Source organism: Helicoverpa zea, chromosome 13, assembly GCF_022581195.2.
Source record: "Helicoverpa zea isolate HzStark_Cry1AcR chromosome 13, ilHelZeax1.1, whole genome shotgun sequence".
Taxonomy (NCBI): domain Eukaryota; kingdom Metazoa; phylum Arthropoda; class Insecta; order Lepidoptera; family Noctuidae; genus Helicoverpa; species Helicoverpa zea.
The window spans coordinates 11,315,692-11,328,150 of NC_061464.1; the positions used below are offsets into that span (position 1 = coordinate 11,315,692).

General features: G+C 37.0%; 1 protein-coding gene across 1 annotated transcript in view; it reads left to right on the top strand.

Annotated features, from left to right (window-relative positions):
* LOC124635607 overlaps positions 1-12,459 on the top strand; it is a 249,418-nt gene that overhangs the window by 150,764 nt on the left and 86,195 nt on the right. The window contains exon 2 of the mRNA XM_047171538.1: positions 8,365-8,407. The gene's annotated coding sequence lies outside the window, so the exon portion shown is untranslated. The remainder of the gene's footprint in view (positions 1-8,364; positions 8,408-12,459) is intronic.

Consider the following 12,459-nt stretch of genomic DNA (forward strand, 5'->3'; position numbering starts at 1 on the left):
GTCCCTTGCATCATTTGGCAAACTTTTTCGCTTAGTTTCGTGTTCAGGATTGTTCCAGATATTTAAATGCTCTTAGTGCAGCAACCGTTTCCGCAGTTAAGGCTAAGAACTTGCGGCGAATAGTAAGTGGTTGTATTGAGAGTATATATCAGGATTAGGTTACTGGGAGAGAAGAGGTGGCCTATTTCTGCAGCTGTGGTTAGGCCTACAGCCCCGCAGTCCATGATCTTAATTGACAGAAAAATTAACGTTGAGGCTGCTTTATGATCATACTATGGATTTTATCATACTTTGCACCTAGCTATCAATAGAAATAGTTTCGTATGCACCTGTCATCAGTCTATACAAAATAAAAACGTGTGACTTTAAAAAAGCAAACAATTGTGAGCAATACGAATTGTTTCAATATCAATTTATTCCTCTTTAAGTTGGAAATAGTTTTTAGTACTACTATTCTGGATGTCACATTGAATATTTTAGCCGACTAGCAAGACTCCTCCAAAGCATACATAACAGTCCCTTTATCTAATCATAAGTCATCAATACTTTTGAGCAAGAATTCAAATCAGACAAATAAACGCAATAGATGGTGAATTCTTGCGAACTAGCTTTAAATGAACAAATTGTTTCGAGAACCTTCCAAAGCCTTGATTTCAACTTAAAGGTGAAGCAGGGCATCCAAAGGTCGTATGACTAAACTTTAAAATTGGTTTTTAATAGAAAACTTTTGAACTTTCCAAAGTATTTATTAAGAATACGTACGGTCGATTTAGAAGTCTGTACTTAATAATGACTTCGAAGTTGCAAAGAGTACCTACCTACAGGATTTACTCGTACCTGTAACTCTTGAAGTTTCGCTTGAAATATTAACACCAAGAGTCAGTATTTTTAATCAAGTTAAGAAAGCGAGGTTTTTGACCCCCTTGTCGTCTTTTTCTTCCTGCCCTGTGCAGGTATCAATATATTCATCAATTTGTGCATTAATCAAAAAACTATTGTATGGTTTTTACTATAAGCGCGATCTTATAATATTTTTGTACAACTGTACATAAGGACTCATTTTATGCCTTCTTAAAATACCCATGGAGATAATACCTGATTGCTTCCAAAGGACCACCTTTGTATGAATATCATAACCACATTTTACAGTGATGAAAATCTAGATTGAGAACCATAGAAATCAAAATAAAATGAGCTTCAAGAGCTTTCATATATGACATAAGCCTTCATCACTAGAACAATGTTAAAAATTCGCACAAAGTTACCCAAAAGCGGAAGCTTTGTCCATAAAAAACAGAAACACTGCACTCCAAAATTTTAGAATAAAAAGACCGAAATTATCGTCCAAAAATTCTCTTGTCTAGTCTACATTAGAGCCAGTCTAACAAACAGCTATTGTCAGCCAATTGGTAAACAAAAGGTCTTATTCTGCTCTTTGTAGACAGACTTTGCAGTCAGAATTCAGACGACATAATCACACGCCCGAGGCACTTTCAACTTTAAACAGAACTAAGTTATCACTAGTGTATTTTATGTCAAAGGGACTTGGACGATGGAGCGTAGTTGCGTGTCTCTATAGTTTTATGTTGAGCCTTTTGCGCTTGGTTTTGTCTGTGTTATTGAAGAATGGAAGAGTTTCCGTGCCTTATTTTCCATTAAAAATCACTAAAGGGTATTTTATTTAGACAAAATATTTTCGTTGAAAAATAACGCTGCTTTAAGTGCTTTAAGAAACTTTTTATGTATCTATCTTTATTGTAGTATTCCTCTACACAGTTTTTAAAGCTAAGTTAAAGTTTAAGTAGAATTTCATTAAAAGAAAGTCATTTTGACTGGAATTCTTTGTAAACAAACTTCGTAGCTTTCTTCCCCGAGTGGAGACTTCGCGCATCTTTTTCCAACAAACGTCTAATTCATCCCCTTCTATTTTTTTTAATTTATTTTTTATTTTTGCCGGGACACCTTTTCACACACGGTCGGTTAGCCCCATGGTAAGTTATTAATTAACTTGTGTTATGGGTGCTAACACAATTGATAAACTACATATAGCTACACATATACATATTTATAAGTACATATTGTGATTCTATGATTCGTCTATCAAACTTACTTCTCAGGATCCTCACGCCTCACTTGCTACTATTCACAATTTACTTTCTTCCTTTCCCATCTTCATATCAAAAAGGGTATATTAATATGGAACTGCAGCTAATGAATGCAACTTCACACCCTCATTGCTGAAAGCGCAGTCCGCCATCTTCTATCTAAATGTAATTTTCCGTGCTCATATCAAAGGATCATCTTTATTTATTTTTATGCTCTTATGTAGGTGTGTTATGCGATGCTTGGAGACGTTAGGAAAAGTGCTTGAAATATAATACATACATACCTGCAACTGCGTTGACTCTAATAAGATTTTTCGTAAAGTAGGTGAATTAACATGTTCTTTGGCCCTTGATTGGGTAATAATATCAACTTAAGTTAATCATGATAATGTTGTTGATTTCATCGTCAGATATTGGACAGAACAAGTGCGTGCAGTTCAAAGTTGTTAGTAATCTATGATCAATGTTCTTCGAATAAAGAACATTTTGGTGCCTATAAGAAATTAAATAGCTTTAAAAACATAGCAATTGCCATTACTGGAGTGATTACCACAAAAGTAACTAATTCAAAAACTTAATATAATTAACACATTTCTTCATTTATTCCCTACGTTTAAGACCTCACAAGTAGTCCAAGATCTATTCCGTATGTAAGAAATTAACTTACTCCTGAATCTAATAAGTGAGCAGATGGTTCCCCAAAACTGCTTAGGCAAATTGAGCACTAGGTCCTCACCATAAGGTTTCTTTTCGAATGTAGTTGAGGTTATTATAGATGCACCCCCAAAAACGAGGGTAACGACTGAAGTTCCAATGAAGGTAATTGGGGAAGTCCATGTGAGGAGCATTTATCTTTAAGTTAAGTGCTAGTTTTATTAGAAGACTGGCTATTCCTCTTTCGGAGGTCTTGATTCGGACAGAGTTATTGAGTTAGGTCGTTTGGGGAACTTTTTGGAAGCCTTTTTTTATTTGGTCGAGTTTAATCAATGTTTGGTGTTTTTTTTTTTGTATTTTCGATTTGGCCTTTACGGTTTAGTAGTGTGCTGTAGGATATTCGTCGTGAATGATACATCATCATTCGCGTACATTTGCGCTTAGCTAGTATTAGCTACAGTAGGTACATATGATTTTGTCGACCCTTTGCCAGTTTTGCCTTCTTGATCGTGATTGATATTAATAAAAATAAGAAAGAGGGAACTTCTTACTTATAACTTTCTCTAACTACAGATAACTCCTTCTTACAAATAATTAGTCCAAACAATGCAAACGACAGTCTTTATACCCTAGTTTTACACTGAAATTCTGCTTACCTCAAAGACAAAATAGTGCCGTGAAGTTTGTAATGAAATGCCACCGCTTGAAATTAGAGTGCATCTGCTTCGGACAACTTAAATCCGTTTTAAGGATCATTGTCTTTTAAATCTTCAAGACAACTGGCTAAGCGGGGCTACTTTACTTAAGAACTTAGTTTTTAATCGACTCCTCACAAGAGAGGTCCTCAATTCGGATATTTATAGTTTTTAGAAGCGTTCTGACTGGCTGACTGATTAGAGTTGTTATTTTGTTTACAATTTTACAGGTACTCATGTATATAAATACAATATAACCTTTCCCGTGGTTTCAACCGCTTCATGGGGAACTTCTTCCCGTACCCGGATAAAGTAGGTATAACCTGTGTTCTCCGAGGATAATGTAGCTTCCCCACAGTGAAATATTTTTTCTAATCGATCAAGTCGTTTCGGAGCTTCTACGGTACAAGCAAACAATCAAATCCTCTTTACAATATTAGTGTACCTGAAAATATTTCACTGAAATCAGCTTTCCAGCTACGTATAAAACCCACGATACACAACATCACATTTCAAATGTGTGGAAGTTAGCGTTTGACGTATAGTCTGTTTGTGAAGCCAGTAACGAGCTAGCTCATGCTGTGACATCATCCTCCGAGCCTTTTCCCAATCATGTTGGGGTCGGCTTCCAGTCTAACCGGATTCAGCTGAGTACCAGTGCTTTACAAGAAGCGACTGCCTATCTGACCTCCTCAACCCAGTATCCCGGGCAACCCGATACCCCTTGGTTAGACTGGTGTCAGACTTACTGGCTTCTGACTACCCGTAACGACTGCCAAGGATGTTCAATGACAGCCGGGACCTACAGTTTAACGTGCCATCCGAAACACAGCCAATGGTGTCTAAGATATACTTAGAAAGTACATACAAACTTAGAAAAGTTGCATTGGTACTTGCCTGACCTGGGATCGAACCCGCGCCCTCGTACTTGAGGTTGGTCCTTTACCCACTAGGCCACCACGACTATTAGCTCATGCTGTGACGCTCGTTATAAAATTAATTGTGTTGAATAAGTATGTTTGCTTTCACAGCACTTTCACACTGAGGAATATCGTACGTGTGGTTAGGGTAAACAATTGACAACTGAAGGGATGACGTGTAAAACCGCGACAGGATATTCTCGGAATATTCGCGTGTAAAAAAAGCGAGCGAAAACTTCCATTGGTGTAAAAGTGCTATTTCTAGTGATATTTAAAGGTTTTTTTTTATAAATAAGTTAGTATAATAAAAATCGTAACAAATATGAAGACACTTGATTTCAGAAATCGCCACATTACCTTTAAGTAATGTAGGTACCATCTTTATTTACGTTTTAAGATAATATAGAACGTTCAATAGTATCAAATTCTACTAATTGTTTAGCCTCCGGATTAATTTACCTACCAACTGTGAGACTCACCAATTCACCAGTTCAGTCTTCAATCCTATTACACAATAAGATAGGTATTACCACGAAGGGTATTACAAAAGGTACGTAACAAACACTAACCAAATCTGTGTTTAACACAAAACCAGTTATTCCTAGATGCGACTCAAAGGGTGTACATTCAAATATCAATCGTAGTGACGTACTACACAGGACTAATCCGATTGTGTGCCACATCTAGAAGTAACTGAGCTTTGCCGCTCGCCTTTGCAAGTTAGGAGCAAACCTTGTCATTTCTCTATGGAACAAACGCTTTCTGTAGAGTGGTTCTGAGAAATTCAGACATCGCACGCACATTGAATATTCTATATACCTAAAACTATAGGTAACTTAAAGAAAAACAGAGGTTTCCAAGACACAATACACATTAATATTTTTGAATCAAAATTATTTTAGTTAATGAAAATAGGTAGTAGACATTGCTATAGAAACGTGGCAATTTAGCTAGTCTTTTGGGTACACTCCCGGTTGGCAACCATGAGGAAGATTTTTTGACGCAAAGCGTTATTTCTGACTAAAACTTGTCCAAAAAAGAAGAATCGTGTCCAGGGCCTAATCTCTCAACCGTCACATAATTTAACTAGCTCCTGGCAACGGCTTCACGTTTCCGTATCCCGTGGGAACTATTTCGCGCACCCAGATAAAAAATACCTCATAACCTTCCGGAATAAATGAGCTACTAACATTGTAAGAATACTGCAAACGGTACCAGAAGTTCCTGAGAATAAAGTCTTCAAACAAACAAGTTAACTATAGTAAATATATAGCAGTATTACTTATTATTTAGGTACTAGCTACTAGCTTCTGCCAGCGCTTTCACCCGCATCCCATTGGAACCTCTGCGCGAACCAGGATAAAAAGTAGCCTATAGCCTTCCTTGATAAATGGGCTATCTCACACTGAAATATTTTTTCCTTCCTGAGATTAGCGCGTTCAAACAACTCTTCAGCATTATAATATTCATTATAGATTATCACGTTTTCGGTATTACCAAAAAATAATTTAATTCACGAGCTTTATCAGAAAACTCCTACCTGTTTGTCATGTGGTAGTAATTACAGCCACACAATGTATTCGCAAGTTAATCTGGCCACGTATTAAATATTCATAGCTTGGACAATGAGGATATCGTGATTGACGTACGGAGATCCACTTAATTGTGTTGCCTTTACGAGGGTCGTAAAAAATGGGTTTAGCGGTTATGGGCTTTTGAGGAGTCGGATGAAGGATGAAAGTCTGAAAGGATTTATTAGTGCATGTCTCGTTAAATAACTTTGCCACTTCGAGTTAGTACTTGTAACGTTGTGATAGGTTGAATGATGTTCTAGCTGTTTTCCCGCCGGTTTCACCCGCGTCCTGTGAGAACTGCTGTCGGTACTGGGGTAACAAATATGGCTGTGTTACTTGGAAAGAGTCTAGCTTTAGAAATGTGAGAGGATTTTTCAAATCGGTTCTATAGTTTCAGAGCCTGTAGGGTAGAGACAAATAAACAAAAAAAAAAGTAAAGTAAAGTAAGTAAAAAAAGGGGCCCTCAACAGACTGAGGGGGTTCAGGCAGGTTAGCTGCAAGCCGGGGTTCAGGCACTGCTTCAGGTTGTGTACAGTTGCAGGAAAGATTATTGGCCAATGCCTCATACTTCTCAGCACTATACTTCACCAGGTCCACTAGCTCACCGGTCTGTTGCAAGCGGGCACTTAGTTCCTTTTGACAATCCTCATATTTACTGAAGATGTATGAAAGCAATTTTTCTTTCACGTAAATAATAAATTGGTCTTAACTATAGACAATATACAAGTTCTCATCCGGCCTATTGAAATATATTTTTATTTACAACAGTCTTACTTTGTAGAGCTATTTTTTTTTTGCAATTATCTTTGTTTGTGGTTCGAATAATTACTTTCTCTTCTCCGTTGACTCCAAATTAATTGACAGCACTTCAGATTAATGAGGAAGCTTTTTTATAACGGTACAATTATTTACAAAATGTTGTTTTTCTATTGAAATGGTACTTGAATCACTTTTATACCCTCTTTTCACGGTGTAGTTAAGAAACGTGATCCATTGATAATTAATACTTTTTATTGCCCTATGTACTAGGCCAACATTTGAATATCCAACATTTCTGAATAGATAGATAGATATTCTTTATTAGGTACACCAATTTTACATTTTTGATCTTAATCTATGTAGTTACAGTAGGTGACATAATGGGCGGTCTCATCGCTAACAGCAATCTCTTCCAGACAACCTTAGGATTGATTGAGACGAGGAGGAAAAGCAAAATTGAATGTCTATGAAGCCACTTTGGCCCGACAATAAAGACTAAAACGAAAGGATATTCTTGCAAAATTATTAGAGATAAAATAAAGTAAAAAAAAAACATTCGATTTCCATCCAGCTCTTTCCATAGAAAACAAGATCACATTTTAACAATAATAAAACCTATTATATTATACAAAATTGTGTAACGATTTCGTTATTTCATACCGTCTATTCAGGTTTCTTACAAAATAAAGTCTACTACGTATTATTTTTATTCAAGAACAGCGTCGTTAGGTTTCGGGGGAACGCCGTTGCTATGGCAACGTAATTCCCGTATAATCCCCTTTATTTTAGTTTTCATCCCCTCGCCTTACCCCCACGTATACCTATTATCCATCAGCCCTTGTAAGGGATGTCTGTCACACCGTTGTGGGGTCTGGACAGAAAAAGTTACTGACTGTTAAAATTATTTGTGGTCGATTTTTTTGACGAAAGTTACATGGTAAAATTAATTCTAAGATATCTTCTAAAATTAGTGACAGTGTACTTTATGTGTTAACAGGAATTTAAAAGTGTTAAAATAAATAGGTACTTAAATTATTTTCATTTGTTTTTAAAGTACGTAGACTTTGCCATAGAATTGTCATTCTAATTACTGTAACAGAAACCTACATCAGTTTCTTTATAAAATTGATTATATTTTCTTTTTTTTACACAGTCTATCTTTGACTCTTTTTTATTCTAAATCTTCCAGAACAAGCCTGCTGGAAGAGATTTCATATGAAATAAGCTGTGCCTTTGTGTGCTTCTTGTCTGTGTTCTGTGTGTGTAAATGTGTACATAAAATATTAAACAAATAAATTATAAAGAACTGTAAATACTATATTAATCAAAACTTTACCAACATTGTTAAACACACAAGACAATGCAATGAACACGGAAACAATTATTTACTTTAAAAACTACTTCTTAAACCAATAAGTGTTTGACACACTTAACTTGCACCAATAACAGAACACTAAAACTGTCATAATGACATTAGATACCCTTTAGTTAATTAATTACCGAACAATAAACAAAATAAAGTGTAAAAATGAGTGACTGTTACCACACTTTATTGAAGTAATGATAAACTTTGACACTTACGTAGTTTTTCTAGTCCAATTGATTGTTTATGTATTTTTAATATATTCGTAAATAATTGTTATTTATTTTGTTTCAGATACCACAATAGTTTAGAAGGCGATGTATGTGGAGGGAATTCGGTAAGAGATTTTTTTAGTAATTATCTGCAATTTTAATCGATGATGTTTTTCAGTTTAATGCAATCTTTAGAATACTTGGAAATAATCATCCGTCTAACCTTTTCCCCACTAAGATAGGGTCGACTTTCTAGTGTAACTAGGTGCAGTAGGCGCAGTAGGGTACCAATGAATTTAATGTTTGGTAACAGTATACTTACCTCTAATAAAGCTTTGCAAATTAAGCCATAAGTTAATTAAAAAATATATATTCACATAGAGTTGACTTAGCTTCTCTTACCTGATATTTTAACAAATCCCTTCAAATATAAAACTACAGTAACTATACAATAGTTGATTTACCGAAAAACTACGGTGTAAATGCATCCCCACCTTCAAGTCGGACCCAAGAATTTGTCTATTGAAATGCCCCTTATATTTCCGTCAAACGCACCCTATGTTACACTGCAGTGCATTTTGTAACCCCAACAAAATGCACTTTAGCGTGATCGTAATTTCGATTTGAAATTTCGGTATTATTACACTGCGTGGCATTGAATAGGGACAGCTGTTGTTTCGTATGGTTTTTGAAGTTTGTTTGTTGTTATTGTTTGTTTTTGCCCATATTCTTTGACAGTTTTGTATACTGATTTTAATGTTTATAATGATAAAATTAATGTTTAGTTTCATTCGCTGAGTATTCGACACTATTATTAACTTTTTGGTTCGATATTTTAATTATTTCTTACGTTTGTAAACAGGGTATAATTTACCCTATTGATTTAAAATGTGCAATGTGCAAATGATTTAATGTGTGAAATTTCAATTGAAATACTAAAATTAATGTTACAAAAACATCTACAAAAGTAGTATATGTATGTACCTATGTAATGTAGTATATGTATATGTAGTATACGTATTGCCGTAATGTTTTAATTCATAGTGTAAGATATGGGCTGATAAATATGTATCGTAATTTTATTTGTGTGAAACGCATAAATCAATGAGTTTCGGATAAAGTGCATACAATTACGAGTGTTTTCCATTCGGCTCGCTCCGGGTGATAAATCAGTTTTAATTTTATGTAGATAATGGTATACCGGGATAATTTGATGATGTATTTATTCGTTTATTTGTAATTTTGTTAAATATCTTTATGGTAATGTGACAAATTTATATATTTCTGAAATATTTTGTGGAAAAGTGGTTCCTGAGTTTACTCGTTCTTACAAACAAAAATTTGGTTAAGGGCAAGAGAATAATGATGGCTATTAATGAAATCAATTTCTTCTGCATTTACAATTAATCTTACTAAGACCCATTTTCATCGACGACATAAACTTCAGTTTATCTTAAAACAACTGTTTACTTTGAAAATTGAACGCGAAAATTCGTAGAAAAAAAAAACTTCGTCGCGTCAATAATTCGACACCCTTTATCCGTTTTCGTAACGTTACCCAAAACTTCGGTAACAACTGCTCGATATTAACGATTCGTCTGATATTTCGATATATTTCTTCGAATGCACCGTCGTTGGTGTCCGTCTGTATTTATTGTTAAGTTCCTGTTACACGCTTGACAAATGTGTTATAAACAAATAAAGTATATTCCTAGTATTTGCTATAGCATGTACTGAATCGGATTCTATTATTAGGTCTGGTCTTATGATAGGGAAATATTAAAACTAAGTATCAAAATATTCATCCGCATCGCTGTCAGCTGGGATCGTGCCCAAAAGGCTCCTTTGACCTATCCTTAAATGACATTATCCTTTGATATATCCTTTGACCGAAGTATAGGCCAGCCCTTTGGTCACGAGTGGACTCCACTAATCGCTTACTGATTTCTCGAAAGAGTCTGTGGGCACTTGGGCCCCATGGTCCCAAGGTTTCAACCCCAAACGGCTCAAAAATGCAATTGCCGGTGAGGTTTACATATTTGTGCCGTTTGAGGTTTTCCGCGGCTGCAGCAGCTGCACCGACACAGCTCGCCGTACTGGGAAGGTGGGAAGGTGCAAGGGTGTCGACGCAGGTTGCGTCCCACACCAAAGACCTTCCCATCTTCCAAGGCATTATAGACATCCCGTCTGGTCTCTTGCCATCGTCGCGTGCCAAGCCTCTGGGTTCTAAAATAGCTGGCACTCCGGCGGTGACAAGAGCACGACGGATAATGTCATTTATGCTGGCGTGTCGTGCCATGCGACCAGCACTTTTGCTACAGGAAAGACCATGGTGCCCAAGGCGGTCCACAGATTCGCCGCACTGACAGCGATGCGGAGCCGCAGTGGGAGCGCCGAGGCGTAGGCATGTAGCGAGCCGGAATGTTGTGTCACCCAGCATGGTCCCAACGCTGGGTGACGGCAGTGCGTGAAGCCATAACCCTGACTCCCACTCTCCCACAGCCAATAGGCGGGCACGCTCAGCAGTATTGACAGATGTTTCAATTAGTTTATTTCTCGTCAATCTGCAGAGCGGCTCGTCCCACTGTCTCTGGGAAGCCGGGTTGTCAGGGAAGGCTGTGTTTGGGCAAGCCACTTTCCAGGCGTTCATGCCATCAGTCAGACACGGCACCTCAGAATCGACCAGTGAAGGGGATAAAATTTTGCTGGTCAACTCCTTAGTGCCGCAGACCGAGGATAGGAACGCCGTTAGACTTAAACTGGAAATTTTGCGGACGCCGAGGCCACCGAATCTGATCGGAAGGGTGGCTTGAAGCCACGCTCGGTCGTCCAAGGCTAATTAAAAACAGATGTAAGAGTAGTACGGATAATTTGGTCAATTCTGTCTAAAAGATGTCGCTGCTTCCATAAGGGAGAGGAGCGAAGGTTGTATATAAATTTTGGGCCAAAACAACAGTATTTTACTAAGGTAAAAGCCGAATGAAGATTAATTTTAAAAAGTCTATCCGAAATGTCATTAAAATTTGAAATTTTGTTATCTATGAATGTTGTGAAACTTTCTTCCAAAATAGGTGAACCTAGGAGGTGCAATGATGTTTCGTCCAGAATTTTAATTTGAGGTGCTATGACATTAAATTTTGATATGACTGTCTGTCTGTCCGGGATGTCAGGAACAAAAATTTCACATTTTGATAAATTTAGATCCAGTCCAATCGAATGAAATTTTTCTTTTAGGAATATGAGATCTTGGTAAACAGTTTCTCTATCTCCTCCTAGGGTCCCGTCATCCAAATACCAAGCGTTAAATTTTGAATTTAGTTTCTCAATTATGGGGTGAATAGCCAAGCTGAAAATGACCGGCCCAAGGAGGTCACCCTGTTGGCATCCAACTGCAGATTCCAAAACATGGTCCTTGTATAGTAATTTAGAAGGGTGCCTGTAACATTGCCAATGGTAACTATAAAACACTGGTCTGGTCTCTTCACGGTAAACTGCAAGCCGCTTACTCCTCACTTTACACTATCGACTAGGCGGTTGGTTGACAGTTTATTTTGAAGGTGATTAAGAATACAAACTAAGTCAATCTATGTGACTGATATCGGTATATACTGCTTTATGAGCCCGATCAAGCTATCAGCCGAATAAGTTTTCAGTGGGCTCTTAACTAGTCTAAGAAATATTCATAGGTACCCTTTCATAATTTAGGAGCGTTTAGGATACCCACAAACAAAAACATCCTCTTCCTAATACAAGATTGGTTTTCACCCACACATTATACTTACACAAGATTCACATGCCTGAATTCCAATTTTCCTATAATTCACAAGATACATGAGTCCTCCACACTATACCCAGTTAAACTACCTACCTATTTAAAAGCTCGAGTTACCAGTAAACCGCGGAGTACATTATCGGTCACGGCGTCCAATCTATTCCTGTTTACACGTGCAGGGCACACGTGCGGTGTCAAACACCTCTGACGGACGGACGGACAAGTCCATGGTCAATTTTATGTTATAACTAGCTTCTAACTCGTAAGCTCGTGGGTAAGCCGAACCCGCTCGTACCTATAGGTCATGATAAATTGCATAATTATCTACATATTATGCTGTCATATGAAAGAACATACCTACAGTATGTATAGTAGCAATTCTATATTACCCATGCAGACGAAGTC